The sequence below is a fragment of the Macrotis lagotis genome, chromosome 1, assembly GCF_037893015.1.
Source record: "Macrotis lagotis isolate mMagLag1 chromosome 1, bilby.v1.9.chrom.fasta, whole genome shotgun sequence".
In the NCBI taxonomy this organism is placed as follows: domain Eukaryota; kingdom Metazoa; phylum Chordata; class Mammalia; order Peramelemorphia; family Peramelidae; genus Macrotis; species Macrotis lagotis.
In genome coordinates this window covers 502,668,698-502,685,845 of record NC_133658.1, presented here as the reverse complement: position 1 = coordinate 502,685,845, position 17,148 = coordinate 502,668,698, and the positions used below count along the sequence as shown (strand labels likewise).

At 37.7% G+C, this 17,148-nt stretch overlaps 1 pseudogene; it reads right to left on the bottom strand.

Moving 5' to 3' along the window:
- Positions 1-1,642: 1,642 nt before the first annotated feature.
- LOC141520673 (interleukin enhancer-binding factor 2 pseudogene) lies at positions 1,643-3,030 on the bottom strand (annotated as a pseudogene).
- Positions 3,031-17,148: the final 14,118 nt, after the last annotated feature.

Sequence of the window (17,148 nt, the reverse complement as noted above, 5' to 3'; positions counted from 1 at the left end):
ATATCTTGGCCTATTCCCCCCTCTCCTTTTTCTTTCTCCCATTAAATTTCCCTTTTTTCTATTGACTCCATTTTTATACCATATTTTATCTTCAAATTCAGCTTTCTCCTGTGCTTCATCTATAAAAGCTCCTTCTACCTGCTCTATTAACTGAGAAGGTTCATATGAGTATTATCAGTGTCATTTTTCTATACAGGAATACATGCAGTTAATCATCATTAAGTCCCTCATATTTTCCCCTTCTCCTCCAATCTCTATGCTTCACTTGAGTCCTGTATTTGCAGATCAAACCTTCTGTTCAGCTCTGGCCATTCTAAGAGGAACATTTGAAATTCCCCTGGTTCATTGAAAGTCCATCTTTTTCCCTGGAAGAGGACATTCAGCCTTGCTGTGTAGTTCATTCTTGGATGCATTCTAAGCTCTTTTGCCTTCCGGTAAATTGTATTCCAAGCCCTACGAGCTTCCACTGTAGTTGCTGCTAAGTCCTATGTGATCCTGACTGCAGCTCCACGATATTTGAACTGTGTCCTTCTGGCTGCTTGTAATATTTTCTCTTTGACTTGGGAGTTCTGGAACTTAGCTATAATATTCCTGGGGGTTGGTTTTTTGGGATCTCCTTTCTTTTCCCAGTTTTTCTTCCAACTCCCTCATTTGATTTTCAAAGTCTTTTTTGAGCTCTATCATAGCCTGAGCCCAATTTCTGTTTTTCTTGAAGTCTTTAGATGCAGGAGCTTGTGCTTCCTCATCTTCAGACTGAGTGTTTTGATCCTTCTTGGGCTCATTCGCAAAATATTTCTCAATGGTCTTCCTCTTGTTTCTTTGCTTGTTCATTTTCCCAGCCTAAGCCTGTTTTTTGGGGTGCTTCCTGAGCTTTTGGGACACTCCTACAAGGGTCTCAGTGTGTGAGGTACTGTCCTCCCTTCTGGTCTGTGAATGACCATAAGCGCCCCCCTCTGCCACAGGGCCGAGGTGGGGGGGCCCTGTTGTTCTATTGGGGGGGGCCCTAAACTGGGATCAGGCTCTGAATGTGGTCAGAGCCCCAGAGTCCTGTTCCAGGGGCAGAGGACAGAGCTTGGCAGTCTCTCTCTTCACTCCCCTCCCTCAGCTCAATGGGCTCATGCCCTGGGGGTTCTGGCTTCTGTTTCCGGCTCTGGGCTGCCTAAAGACCAAGCTGCTTGCTGTGTGCCCTGAGGGCTAGGCTCCAAGTGCTCCCTCTGGCAGAGGTCCCCGCTGTTCCCCCACTTTGTGCCGGTGCTCCCCTGGGTGCAGCTCAGGAGACGCTCCAGCTGCTGTGAGCCGCGGCTCCCAGCGCCCTGGGGCTGCCTCCGGGAGGCTGAAGTTCTTTGGCTCTGGCGGGCTGCCCCTCCAACCTCGGGGAGCAGAGCCTTTCTGCTCTTTTCCAGGTTACCTTGAGTAGGAGAACTGCCTCACTGGGTCCCTTTGTGGGTTCTGTCTCTCGAAAGTTTAGTTAGAGTCCTTAGCTTATGAGTTTTATCAGAGAGATCCTAAGACTCGATGCCTTCATGTCTTGGCTCCGCCCCCTCACAATAATTTCAACAACAAAAAACTTCTGGAAGATTTTGCTCTGGGGTGGGGAGTTCCGGAGTTGGTTGTTCTGTGGAAGGATCAGGGATGTGTGTAAATCTATAAAAGAACAAACTGCAGGAAGGTTGATAGCTTCCCTTTGTGGCATAGGCCACAAATGTGAGATTCTTGTAGCTGAGTCAAGGTAGTATCAGTTTTTAGTTTTCAGCCTTATTTTTCTTTCCCATGATCCTCTCACCCTCACATATGCCACCACCCAGGCTCCACAAAGTATGCCTGTTGCTTATGGCAGCCAAGGGATCAGTCTTGGGTCTCCATGCTCTCTTCTTCCTCTCCTTGAGGTGTCTCCTCTGCATTCTCCTCTTCTTCCTCCCCTTCCTTCTTTTCTGGAGGCTTCTCATAAGCCTTTTCAGAAGGTGTCACTATCACCCCATCCCAGGTAGACATTTCTGAGGCAAGATAACTGGCATCACCCTCCTGGCCAAGGATATTCCTGTATCCTCCATGTGATAGAATCCGAACCAATGTCTGAGCCGTATAGCATACCATGTCCTGCTGTTCCAGGGTCATGACTGTGTGTACCCAGAAATTTCCACTTTCACAGGGGTCAGTAATCCCTATTGAACCAGGAAGAAACAGTCCAGCAGCCAGAATCTGAAGGCATCACCTATAAGCCACATTGAGGGCCAAGGGCTGTCTGGTAGGGTTGTTCATCACTGCATAGTGGCCCAAAAAGTCAAGGATCCAAGGTGTGAGAGGTTCAAAGCCAGGGAATCAAATCCTCAAGTCTTTCAGTAGTTGTATGAGAACTTTCACCGTAGACTGAGAAGCATTCTCTTCAAACCATCGAGCATGCCGAATGGCTGCCAAGGCACTCTGCAGAACCTTGATGTCCAAATGTAGTTCTGGATCCAGCTTTCAAAGATTAGGTGGAACTGTTGTAATGAGGATTTTAACAGTGGCATCAGCAGAACTGATCTCAAAGCCAGTTTCATTGGTCAGCATAGTTAAAACTTCTGCAGGATCCTGTGCTCTAAGACTTTCCACCATTTTGTTTCCCAAGGCTGCAACAGCTTCCAATGTTGGCAGGATCTTCAGGATCACTACCAGATCGGCTACATTATGCCCAGTGGTCATTGTCCCTTTCTTGTAAGATCCCATTTGACGAACCTCTTCAGTTTGCACTTCAAAGGTTCCTGGAGCCACAATCAGGTTATCAATCACATTGTTGATTTTTGTTACCAGAGAAAGGATGGATGCCTGTTCAGCAGAGTTGGGAGCAAGTTCCTGATTCCTCTTTAGCAAGGCCTCACTGAAGGTAGTTTCATCAGGTGCAGGTTTGCCTCGGGGGAAGGCCATTTCACACATGTAAAAATCAAATGGGATGTGTGGCATGAATGGCCTGAATCCTCCTCCTGGTCCTCCCCTGGAGCCGAAGCGCCCTCCACGACCACAGCCTCTATCACCCCTCATGGTTCCCACAGTCCTGAACAATGGAGGCCCCCCAACTGCCCCTTCTCTAGAGGAACCAACAACCGGAGAACTGTGAGTTGTTTTTTAAAACATTATTTTCATGTATTTTAATATATTTATTTTTCTTTGTAATTCTGTGAATTTTATGCATTTAAAAACATTATTCTGGGGCAGTTAGGTGACATGATGGATAGAGCACCAACCCTGAAGTCAGGAGGATCTGATTTCAAATTTGAACCCAGTTACTTACCATATGTGTGATCTTAATCCCAATTATTTTCAAAAACTGCAAGAACCAATATTCTGAGAGGGCATCCATAGTTCCAAAGGGGTTCATTGCACAAAAATTTTTAACTTTTAAAGAATTAATGTTCTAGCAACAGTTTAATTCATTGATAGCATCTATTGAAGATCCAGTGTATGTATAAGCTAAAGGAATCATAGAAAATTAATTGAGATTCAATTACTTTGAAATAGAATTTAAATGATAATTGACTTGGAATTCCTTTAACAAAGAATTATAGAAGCCAGCTTCAGTATTTCTATTCTGAAAACTTTCATTTATCTTGAAGTAGTCCCAGTTTCTTGTTTTTTCTTTTTTTTCAACAAGTTACTACCCTCTCTTTAGTAATCATAAAATAACTTTTTTTATATAGTAAGGAAAGTGTCATATGATTAGAGAAAACAACTTAATCTATATGACTCTTTGGTGGCCTTAAGTATTTATTCTTGTCTCACCACCATCTTGTTTTAACAAGCCCAGATATCCCTATTTGGATGCTCAGGAAAAGTCTAGACTTAATAGGCATCTTCATACAATATAATTTATTTTCCTCTTTGATCTATATCTATATCTATATCTATATCTATATCTATATCTATATCTATATCTATATCTATATCTATATCTATATATATTGAAACACTTAGATATCTGAAAGGGGTTGTTCCTCTAAGTCAACATTTTATTTAATAAAACTTTGAATAGTCTGATATGCCAATGAGAATTTGTCATGATTTCATGCAGGGTCCAAGGAAGATTTGTTTTTTTTTTAAATTTATTTTTATTAAAGATATTATCCAAGTTTTACAATTTTCCCCCCAATCTTGCTTCCCTTCCCCCACCCCACCCCCCATGGAAAGCACTCTTTCAGTCTTTACTTTGTTTCTATGTTGTACATTGATCCAAATTGGGTGTGATGAGAGAGAAATCATATCCTTAAAGAGAAGAGAAGTCTAAGAGGTAACAAGATCAGACAATAAGCTACCTGTTTTTTTTTCTAAATTAAAGGGAATAGTCCTTGTACTTTGTTCAAACTCCACAGCTCCTTATCTGGATACAGATGGTACTCTCCTTTGCAGATAGCCCAAAATTGTTCCCAATTGTTGCACTGATGGAATGAGCAAGTCCTTCAAGGTTGAACATCACTCCCATGTTGCTGTTAGGGTGTACAGTGTTTTTCTGGTTCTGCTCATCTCAGCATCAGTTCATGCAAATCCCTCCAGGCTTCCCTGAAATCCTGTCCCTCCTGGTTTCTAATAGAACAATAGTGTTCCATGACATACATATACCACAGTTTGCTAAGCCATTCCCCAATTGAAGGACATTTAGTTGATTTCCAATTCTTTGCCACCACAAACAAGGCTGCTATAAATATTTTTGTACAAGTAATGTTTTTACCCTTTATCTTCATCTCTTCAGGGTATAGACCCAGTAGTGGTATTGCTGGATCAAAGGGTATGCACATTTTTGTTGCCCTTTGGGCATAGTTCCAAATAGCTATCCAGAGGGGTTGGATGAGTTCACAGCTCCACCAACAGTGTAATAATGTCCCAGATTTCCCACAACCCTTCCAACAATGATCATTATCCTTCCTGGTCATACTGGCCAATTTGAGAGGTGTGAGGTGGTACCTCAGAGAAGCTTTAATTTGCATTTCTCTAATAATTAATGATTTAGAGCATTTTTTCATATGGCTATGGATTACTTTGATCTCCTCATCTGTAAATTGCCTTTGCATATCCTTTGACCATTTGTCAATTGGGGAATGGCTTTTTGTTTTAAAAATATGACTCAGTTCTCTGTATATTTTAGAAATGAGTCCTTTGTCAGAATCATTAGTTGTAAAGATTGCTTCCCAATTTACTACATTTTTTTTTTGATCTTGGTTACATTGGTTTTATCTCAAGGAGGGTTTGTTAAAGTCTGTTAAGAGTGCTTGATGCTGAATCATCCATACCTTTTACTAGGGTAAATTCTATGAAAAGCACTATGAAAATAATAAAAATTGGAAACATAAAAATATCAGTTACCAGAGTATATAGAATATAAATACTACAGGAGACATAATAACTGACATTTACAAACAATTTTATAGCTGTAGTAGGTCATATCAACTAAGAGCACACTTGGTAAGTGTCTCTGATGATGCAACAAAAATACTGCTCCCACCTGACTAATTTTCTAAATTTATATGATATACAGATAGACTCAATAATTAATCAAGAAAGTAATAGGGGGTGGCTGGGTGGTGAAGGGGATAGAGCACTGGCCCTGGAGTCAGGAGTACCTGAGTTCAAATCCAGCCTCAGACACTTAATAATTACCTAGCCGTGTGGCCTTGGGCAAGCCACTTAACCTGTTTGCCTGGCAAAAAACCTAAAAAAAAAGTAATAGAAAGCAATATCAGGAAAGTATAGAATTTGGCTATGAGATAGCATTGCCCACAAGAAGTCACATGGCTAATAGTTAATGTCAATGATCAGGCTTTCCTCATGATGCTGGCAAGATTAAAAGCTTACCCTAATGAAAAAGGAGATGTGAATTTCTGAAATATAAAAACAATGACTATTTGTATAAGTTTCTCTGCCTCCCCTCCCCTTTGTTTGTGAAATATACTTTTAATAGACTCATTCACAATATCCAGATGTTAAAAGATTGCATAGCAATATGATTTGTTAAAATTGGTTAAATTAACCTGAAAAAGCTATCACATAAAAAACTATAAAGAAGTCAAAGTATATATAAGTATATATTAGTATAAATAAACTGCTTTGCTTGATAATCTCCTCCTTCAAATCTCTCAATATGTAATTGGGAAAAATAATAAGAGGGAGGAATGATAAGTCAGGAGCTCCCAGACCAAAACCCTGCAGTCATTAGAGAAATAAAAGGGAAGTGAGGTGTGAGACTGGAGAGAGGGGAAGAATAGGCATCCTGATTTTATCTCATCAGTGTCTAAAAGTTTCTTGACAACTACTGAATGATTTCTCTCAAAATCTCAGTCTCACACAGCAATGTTGGAGTATTTTGCAAATACAATGTTCTGCTCATCCTGTACTAGTCATTGCGGAGTCTTCACAGTTTCTATCTTTACCATTGCAGTTTTTTAGGTTCTGTCACAGCTCTCTCTCCTTCCCTCTTTCCCTTCTTCCACTCTCCTTTTTGTTTTTTCTCTGTCTCTTTCTGTTTCTCTCTTTGCTAAGGCCAACCTACATCAGCAGTGACTGAAGCAGAAGCATCAAACAAAAGTAGTTAACATATAGGGCAACACTAACATAGAATTGTCAAATAATATCCTCATAGGGAAAAATACATGAACAATTATGAGAATGTCCTAGTTGCAAGACTAAACTCAAAATTTTGCTCTATCTCTTAATCTCCTATGTGGCATAATCTTTGTCTTGAGTTCATTTTAGAGTAATCAAATCCATTTTCTCATTTGATAGTGGTAATATTATTAATCCCATTTTGCAAATGAGGGGTCTGGGATTAAGAGAGAGTAATATTATTTGATGGTAAATGGCAAGACCAGGACTTGCCACTAAGTAGCATGGCTATTTAGTTAAAAAAGCAGAACAAAGAGTCAAACTCTGATCTTTTGATAACAAATATAGTACCTTTTATATTGTAAAATTTTAGGAAGAAAAAGAATAGGGTATATGATCTATATTCTGAAAAGGGAAAAACCCAATTCTACAACTTAAAATTTCATTTTATAGAATTGAAGAAAGGGAAGACTACTTCCATAACAGCCTGAGAAGAGCAATTAGTTTATAATCATTGAGGACCATCCTCCTGTAGGCACCCAAATCCAGAAAGTCTTAGATCAAGGTTCATATCTTGTCAGCTCATTAAGTTGATCAGGGAAACTCTCTGGTATATGTGTAAGTTTTATTCCATCTACCCGACTCTAGAATTACCAGTCTGGGAGGAGGCTAATAGATGGGGAACATGAGACATGACATGACAAAAAGAGTAAAAATTTTTTTTTTTAGTTTTTGCCAGGCAATGGGGTTAAGTGGCTTGCCCAAGGCCACACGGCTAGGTAATTATTAAGTGTCTGAGGCTGGATTTGAACTCAGGTACTCCTGACTCCAAGGCCAGTGCTCTATCCACTGCACCACCTAGCTGCCCCCCAAAGAGTAAAGATTTAAGAGATTTCACTCTAACTTGGAAGGGACAGAATTCTCTCTACATTATAGTTATTTGACCCATTCATCTGCTATAAAGATAGATTAGTTGAAGTAAGAATTCAGATACCCTTCCTGGGACATGCAAGCCAAGATTGAGAAAAACACCAATAGTGTGAGCCACTAAGAGCCTCCAAAATCCTTGTCTCTATTTGAAGGAGAATTGAAAGAACCCAAGACTATGGTTTTCTGCTAGACTCCTAAATAGTTTTATCTTATGACTACTTTTTTGAACACAAGAGTGACCAATCTTTTCCCTACTTATATGAGAACTAAACTTTATATGTATCAGGACTCCTGGGTTCAAAGCAGCTTTTGGAGTTTTCTGGAGATTTCTGAAGTCATCAACACAGTCAATAATTATTTTATGCATTAGTTTCTTCTTTTGTGCATTTTATGTATATCTGTATAGAAAAGGTATTCTATATATTAAAAAAAAACATATACAACTGTTTAGGAGGCAGATTTCCCCCCCCCCCCCCCCAAGTATTTGAAGGGACTTTAGATGGAAGATGGATTAGTTTTTTTCTGTTTTTCTGTCTGACCCAGAGAGTGGACACAGGAATAATTTGTGAAAGAAGCAGGCATTTATATGCAAGCTTGAGTGAAGGAAAATTCTCTAACAATTATAGCTGTTCAAAAGTGGGATGGGATATTTTGACAGAGAATAGATTTATATTCCTTTAAGGTCTTCAGGCACAGATTGCTTCGTTGTTTTTATTTTTATTTTTTTTAGTTTTTGCAAGGCAGTGGGTTTAAGTGACTTGCCCAAGGTCACACAGCTAGGTAATTGTTATGTGTCTGAGACCACCTAACTGCTTCTGATCACTTGTTGTTAATATCATAGTGGAAATTCATTTCATGTATGAAATGAACAACATGATCATTTAGGTCTCTGCCAAATCTCAAATTTGGTGACTGATTCTTTAATCTTTGTTTCTCTAGGAAGTTAACTTCAATCTAAACTCCAATATAATGTATTTAGGACTCAGGATAGTTGATTTCTGAATGGATAAATAAAAATTGATCTCTAGAGATAACTAATAGGCATTATTCTGAAGAGAGAGGTGGCATTGTGGGAGAGAAAGTCATCTACTCCCTGAAAATGAGAGCTTGTAATTTTATCAGAACATCTTCCCAATGTGATGATTTTATATATATATATATATATATATATATATATATATATATATATATATATATGTATGTATGACAGAGTGAGATGAAACAAAATCAAAATCCCTCCTATTGAATAGGATCAGGATAATGGATGGTAGCACTCTTTAGTAGTAAAATACATACACATATACATAAAACAAGCATGCATCTTAAACTGTGTCTAAGGTCCATCTTTGGCCAGGAGTGCGTTTAAGGCCATTTTCTTTTACCAAGTCATTTTTTAAAGAACATTTTAAACAGAAAACAGCAAAACAGGTTCCTAGTCTCTTTACCTTTCATTATGTAACTACAAACATATAATCTGCTATATAAAACTCTTTGGGATATTCTGTTTGTTCTTTCCCATATTTGTATCAGGGAAATAAATCCTCACTTAGAAGTTTTATGAAGGTGAAAAAGTAAATAGGCTATCTCAGTTTTTATAAAGTTTATTTAATTTTTATTTAGTTTCCACATGTAAGAAGCAGACTCACTCTTGAATCTCAAAAGCACTTATTAAGTAACCAAAAGAATATATGTGCCTGCATTTATATATATATATATATATATATATATATATATATATATATATATATATATATGGTTAGTATGAGAGTGACAGATGTTTTAACAGCCTGGGCTGGTACTTTAAGGATATGGGAGACTTCCTGGCCAACTGAGATCCATTCTGGTATCAAAGATTTTTTACCTAAACTCTTTCTATACTATTAGAAATGCCTTGATGGTGGAGACAAAGAGCAGAAAAAAAATTAAACTGCGTGAATGTCCTTTTTAACTTTAGAAACTATCTTTTTTTTACCTTTTCTGGGAAGGCAATGAGGTTAAATGACTTGCCCAAGGTCACACAGCTAGGTTATTATTAAGTGTCTGAAGCTGGATTTGAACTCAGGTCCTCCTGACTCTAGGGCTGGTACTCTATCCACTGTGCTACCTAGCTGCCCTGAAACTATTCTTTTAATATCGGGAAAATTGTTTTTTTTTTCCATTGCCTTTTTGTTATCTAAACTGTAACTCTGTCTGGATCACTGAATTGGACTAGGTTAGACATTGACTAGAATAAATATTTATAGATGTAATCCCTGTCCCAAAGCCCATTGGTAACTTTCTTTACAGGGGGAGCTGTAGACTTTGCCTTGTATGAGGGGTGGGATGAAGTTTCAGTGGCCCATTAGGACTTCAAATATCTTTTAGAACTCTTCAAGACCATTCTTCTTTTGTGACTCTTCAAGGTTAGTCCCCTTTTGGATTCATCAAGCTTTCAGTTGAGTTGTTTCATTGCTTCTGACTTCTTGCTTCCAGATTATAGAGAGAAGAAGGACATGGCCAAGTTCACTTCAGGTTATTTACTGGAGGAAATGATTGGAAAGAAGCCAACATGGGAGGAGCTGGTTATCTGCATCATATTCCTATCCTCAGTTTGCTACATGAAAGACTTTGGGGAACATCCCATTGGGTGAAATCTTGAACTCTCTTGGTTGCATTGAGTTACTCCACTCCCAGTGAGAGGCTCCTTCACTCTGTATTGTATACTGTATATTATATACTATCACTGATTTTTTTTTTAGGTTTTTGCAAGGCAAATGGGGTTAAGTGGCTTGCCCAAGGCCATACAGCTAGGTAATTATTAAGTGTCTGAGACCGGATTTGAACCCAGGTACTCCTGACTCCAGGGCTGGTGCTTTATCCACTATGCCACCTAACAGCCCCCGATTTTTTTTTTCTTGCTGTGATTTAGATAAATAAATTTCTTAGGGAGTCAAGATGGCAGTGTGGAGGCAGGAATTCTCAAAAGCTTTCTTCCAGAACTCTCTAAATAGCTTAAAATTATGACTCTAACCAAATTCTAGAGTGGCAGAACCCACAAAAAGACAGAGTAAAACAATTTTTTCAGCCAAAGATAACTTGGAAGATCTGTGGGAAGACTCTGTTCCACCAGGGTTGGAAGGGGCCATGACATGCAGTGCCAGAGCAAACAAACTCCAGTTTTCCAGAAACAGCCTGTGGGGCAGCTGGGCTTGTGGCAATGGTTTCCAGACCTCCCAACCAATGGATTACCAGGTACAACTTGGAAGATCAGCAGGAAAACTCTGCCAGAGTGAGCATGGAGACCAGGTCAGTGAGCCCTGGTCTAGGAAATGGAAGCAAGCCTATGGAACCACTGAGCAATGAAAGGTAAGGGAGTGGGGGGAGACTGTACTCTGGGACAGGAATAGTATTTTGCCCATATTCAGACCCTGGTCATGATCTGGGGCCTCCTATTGTCAGAGCAGAGCAGAGCAGAGCAGAGCAGAGCAGAGCAGAGCAGAGCAGAGCAGGGATTCTCCCCATAGCTACAGGACAGAAGGGAGTGCTTGTAGTCATCCACAGACCAGAACACAGGCAGGAGAGCAGTCTGAGCCTCTCATAAAACCTTGAAGTAACTGTGGTCCTTGAAGGGGTGTCCCAATAACATTCAAAAGCTTATGAAGCACCTCAAAACCAGGGAATGAGCTGAGGAAATGAGTAAACAGAAAAAAAAGAACCTGAGAATAGATAATTACCCCTATGGAAGATCAAAACACACACTCAGAAGATGGCAAAGTCAAAGTTTCTGTCTCCATAACTTCCAAGAAAAATAGGAATTGGTCTAGGCTATGGGAGAGCTCAAAAAAGATTTTGAAAATCAAGTAAGGGAGGTGGAGGAAAAATTGAGAAAAGAAATGAGAGCAATGCAGGAAAATCAAAAAATCCAAGTCAGAAACTTGGTAAAGGAGATACAAAAAAGTACCAAAGAAAATAACATGTTAAAAACCAGTTTAGGTCAAATTAAAAAAAAACAGTCCACAAGATTGAGGAGAAGAATGCCTTAAAAAAGCAGAATTGGCCAGATTAAAAAAGATATAAGAAAGCTCTTGGAAGAAAGCAAATCCTTCAGATGTAGAATGGAGCTAAAGGAAGCTGATGACTGTGAGAAATCAAGAAACAATAAAACAAAACCAAAAGAATGAAAAACCAGAAGAAAATGTGAAATATCTCATTGGGAAAACAACTGACCTGGAAAACAGATCCAGGAGAGGCAATTTAAAAAAGAACCTTCACTTATTTTTAAAGAATTTCTACAGGAAAGTCATGCTGATATGCTAGAAATGGTGGGTAAAATAGAAATTGAGGGAATACAGTGATTACCTCCTGAAAGAGATCCTCTCAAAATAATTCCTAGGAATATTATAGCCAAATTCCAGAACTCCCAAGTCAAAGAGAAAATATTACAAGCAGTCAGAAATAAACAATTCAAATGTTGTGGCACTACAGTCAGGATTATACAGGATATAGCAAGGTCTACACTAAGGGTTTTTAGGGCTTAGAATATAATATTCCAGAAGGCAAAAGAGCTTGGATTACAACTGAGAATCAACTACCCAGCAAAACTGAATATCTTCTTTCAGGGGAAAAGATGGGCATTCAATGAAATAGGGTAATTTCAAACTTTCCTTTGGAATGACTAGAGCTGAAAAGAAAGTTTGATCTCGAAATACAGGACTCATGCAAAGCATAGAGAGGATGGATGGGAAGGGAATATTATGAGGGATTTAATGATGTTGGCCTGCTTGTATTCCTACATGAGAAGATGATATTGATAACTCAAATGAACCTTCTCATTTAGTTAGAAGGAGTATATATAGATAATGCAGAAGAGAGAGATGAATAGGAAGGTGTACTATATTAAAGATAGAGTCAATGGGCAAAAAAGGAATGCACTGGGAGAAAGGGAAAGGAGAAGTAGAATGGGATAAGATATTTCATGTAAAAGAGTCAAGAAAAAGCTTTTGCAATGGAGTGGAAGGGGGAAAGGTGAGAGGAAATGGGTGAGCCTTTATTCTCATTGGAAATGACTCAAGAGAGGAAACAACATGTATATATACACACATATATATATATATATGTATATATACATATATATATATATGTATGTATTCAAAAGGGTATAGAAATCTATCTTACCTAGAGGGAAAAGGAGAGAAAAGGGATAGAAAAAAGGGTACAGGGGGAGGGGAGGGGTGTAGGTGATAAAGGAGAGGGAAGATCATGGGAAAGGATAGTCAGATACAATACCTTTTTTTTGCAGGGTTGGATTGGGTGACATGCATTAGCAACTGTGGGAAAAAAATTAAAGCAAGTTTTCTGATGGATTTATGATAAAGAATGTGATCCATCCCAGAGACAGAGCTGATGTTATTTGAATACAGATTGAAGTACAATATTTTTCTTTTTCATTCACTTTATTTTTCTTGAGGTTTCTCTATTTTTGTGGAGGAAGGGAGGATTATGTTTACTTTTACAATGAGACTATTTTAGTAATGTGTAAATAAATAAAAATAAAAATAGAAAATATATGTAGAACATTAAATTATAAAAAATAAATGAATATTTCTTGGCTAAATGCTTTGTGTATTCATTGTGGAACTAATATTTGGGATATAAAGCTTGGGAACCTGATCCTCCCTCTGCTAATGAAACAGTATTAGAAGTTAGATCAAATCTGAAAATCACAATGCATAGACTAATAAATTTTAAGATAGCAGATAGACATAATTCTCTCTTGGTACCCCCTTCTTTTTAAGGGGGTACCCTGGGAGAAAGTCATTTTTTAGAATAGCTGAACATCTTGGTTTCCTCTTCCTGGCAAAAAGCAAAATCTCCCTTGGAGAAGGGTGAGGGGAGAAGAGGCTAGAAGGTCTCTATTCTACCTTTCTTTGAGCCACCCTATGATGCCATCATACTACATGTTGGTCCTTGAGATCCCTAAGAATTCTACAGTAACATTTTCACATGGTGGGTTCTCAGAAACCAATAACTGTGAGCAAATATACTTTTCCTACAATTGCCTAGGTGAGCCCCTGACAACAATAAAAATTCAGTGACTATGTTCTTGCACTCATTCAGTACACTCATTCAGTGCCTACTATATGCTGGTTACTGTGTTAAGGGCTAGTGATATAAAAAGAGACAAAAGACAGTCTTTACCATCAAGAAACTTGCAATTTAATGGTGAAGCAACCTGCAAACAAATACACATAAAGAAACCTATATACAGGATAAATAGCTAATATTTAACAGAGAGAAGGCACTAGAATTAAGAGAGGTTGGGAATTAGAGAGAGTCAGGGAATTAGTAGACAGAGCTGAGTATAATATGGGAGACAACTAAAGAAAATGCCCTGACCTAAGGGATGTAGTTTTCTTTGTGGAACAGTCAAAGGGCCCTGATAACTGGATCAAGACAGGAATAGTATATAAGAAGACTGAAAAGGTAGGAGACAGCCAGATTATGAGGAACTTTGAATGCCAAACAGTATTTTGTATTGATCTTCGAGACAAGGTTGAGTTGAGGAAGGGGTGACGTGATCTAACTTCTACTTTATGAATGATTGAATGGACAAATTGAGTGAGGAGAAGCTTGAGACAGACAGACTTACTGGCAGGCTATTGTAATAGTCTAGGCATGGGATATAAGGGTCTGCACTAGATTGATGGAGGAGTTTATTGAACTGAATGAACAAATGCTATCATTACCTACACCCTTCCTTGTTCGGAGAACAGTCTGAGACAAATGAAAAAAAGGATTGTTTGTCTGTGAAAAACAAATAGAATAAATTTAATCTTACTGATACATTCTGTCCAAACATTGTTGCTAAACCCCAATAACAGATTACAATGTGCATTATATTATCTAATTCTGTGCATAATGCAATTTGATAGGAATTATGTAATTTTGTGGAGATGTTTGTAATTGCCATGTGTTACTGAGAATTGATGTGGATGCAGAAGAACTCAATTGTATTTGACATGTGGAGAAAGTGCTTCAGGATTGACAAATTTAGATGAAAGTTTAGTTTGTCTAGGGGAAAAAGGGCTCGAATACTGTCTTTAAAAGGTTTATAATAATGACAATAAAAAATAGCGAATTTAATTCTGTAAATACTTTTGTGTTGAAGTCTTATAAAAAAAACCCCAAACTCAGAAAACATTTATTAAACTCCTGTTATGCTCCAGTCATCATGCCGGACATTGAAGACAGAAAGACAAAAATGAAATATTTCCTGCCTTCAGAAAACTTACATTCTAATAGAGGAAACAATGTGTATATATATATATATATATATATATATATATATATATATATATATATTAGATACAAAGTAACTAGAAAAGAAAAAACCCTATTAAGTAGCTAGTGGGAAAAGCAAAACATTTATAGGGAAGATGGTACCTTAGCTGAATCTTAAAGGAGACTAAAAATTTGAAGGGGGTAAAGGTAAGAAGGGAATGAATTTCAGGCAAAGGCAACAGCCATGTCAAGGCATGGAGATGGTAGTGTGATACTTTGTTGTGTTTGAGGAATGTCAAGGAGTTCAGTTTGACTGATCAGCAGAGTGTGGGGATGAGAGAAGTATATAGTAAGGTTGGAAAAGGATAATGGGGCCAAGATTGTAGAGAATTTTAAATGCTAAATGGGAGCTAGCATTAGATCTTGAAAGTAATTATTGGAATTTATTGAATAAAGGACAGATATGGTTAGAATCTGGGTTTTAGAAAAATCATTTTGGCAGTTCTGTAGAGTTTTTTGTTTGGAGGGAGGAGGGGAGTTTTAGGAGGAAAATAATCAATTTTGTTTGGGACATGCTTAGTTTGAGATACCCATGGGACATTCAATCAAAACGTGTAATATTATTAATAAATGTTTCTTGTGTGGAATTTTAAATTTGAGGGGAGAATTTTTTGTTGTATATCATATTCATTTCTAAATATATCCTTCCTTTACTTGATTAATCAAACCAAGCTTTGAAAAAATAAAAAGAATTAAAAAAGGAAATGGAAAAAGCTATTCAATAAAACAAACCCCTTCATTAACCATGTCAGTTTTCTATATATGATATTCCATGCCCAAACTCTCTAAATTCTTCCAAGTATGGAGAGGTATGTCTTCTAAACATTCTTCAAAGACAAGCTTCATCATTACAACTGGATAGTTGTAAAACAGCCATTATAGTTTAATGAAACTAAATAGTCTTTAGTTTCAAGTTAATCACTAGAAGAGGACTATAATTGTGGTAGGTGTAGGGTACAAAAGGTAAGATTGAATATGAGTAGTTATTGATTATTATCCCAACTTTTAATAGCTGTATTAATTTTTTTTTTAGATTTTTCAAGGCAATGGGGTTAAGTGGCTTGCCCAAGACCATACAGCTAGGTAATTATCAAATGTCTGAGCTCAGATTTGAACCCAGGTATTCCTGACTCCAAGGCCAGTGCTCTATTTACTGTGCCACCTAGCCACCCTAGCTGCAATAATTTTACACACACACACTACACACACAGACACACACAGACACACACAGACACACACACACACACACACACACACACACAGAGTCTTAAATTGCTCATGTGCCTTGACATCAGCAATAAGTTGGGGATAGTATAGAAGAATTGTCCAATTCTTTCTTGTGACTAGTGTTTCCCATACTGTCTCTTCCATTTATCCTCAAAAATGAACCTCACTGTGGTGCTGAGTAGTAGAGGGACTATGAGTCCAGGTTGCAGATGATTTGAAATAGCTTAAACATTTTATGATGCTTTACTCCTAAAGCCATGACGTTTTTTTTCAGGAACTCTTTGTGTGACATTTATTGTAACTGAAGAGTTTTATCCAATTCTGTTTTATGCAGGATTGATGACTTCTCTGTAGGGAGATTTTACTGTAAAGAAACACTACTCTTTTAATTTTTTTAAGGTTTTTTTGCAAGGCAATGGGGTTAAGTGGCTTGCCCAAGGCCACATAGCTAGGTAATTATTAAATGTCTGAGGCTGGATTTGAACTCAGGTTTTCCTGACTCCAGGGCTGGTGCTCTATCCACTGCGCCACCTAGCCACCCCTACTCTTTTAATTTTTAACATTCACATAACTGCTAAGCATTAAAGTTATTCCCCCCCCAAACTGTCTAACAAAGTACAAAATAGATGGGTTTTTATTATTCATAATGTCTTATATATTATATTGAAAGCAAATACCTTTTGAACTCTAACCTTCATATCTCATTTCAAGAGCTTCTTCATCTTTGAAATATCCACATTCCAAAATTGTATATTAATCATTTTTTGTAGGTTAAGTTATATAGTCATATTGAAGAATATAATCCTTTAAAGTCTCTTCTCAGAATATCAAAAGAAAAAGAAACATATTTAACAAGTGTGACAACCAAGTGAAGACATTTCATTAAGAAAGAGCTTGACACTATCCAGATAAAAACACTTAAATTAATACAAACCATCTTTTGGACAAAAGAAACTTTTTTAAAAAAAGCTTTAGGAATTGCCACAATACTTTATAGAAATATAAAGACTTTCTCATATATGAAACACTTAAAATATCTAAAAGCTATTAAATGCATAAAGTTTTTAAAAATTCTCTTTTGTAACTGTTTTGGGGCAACAGAAT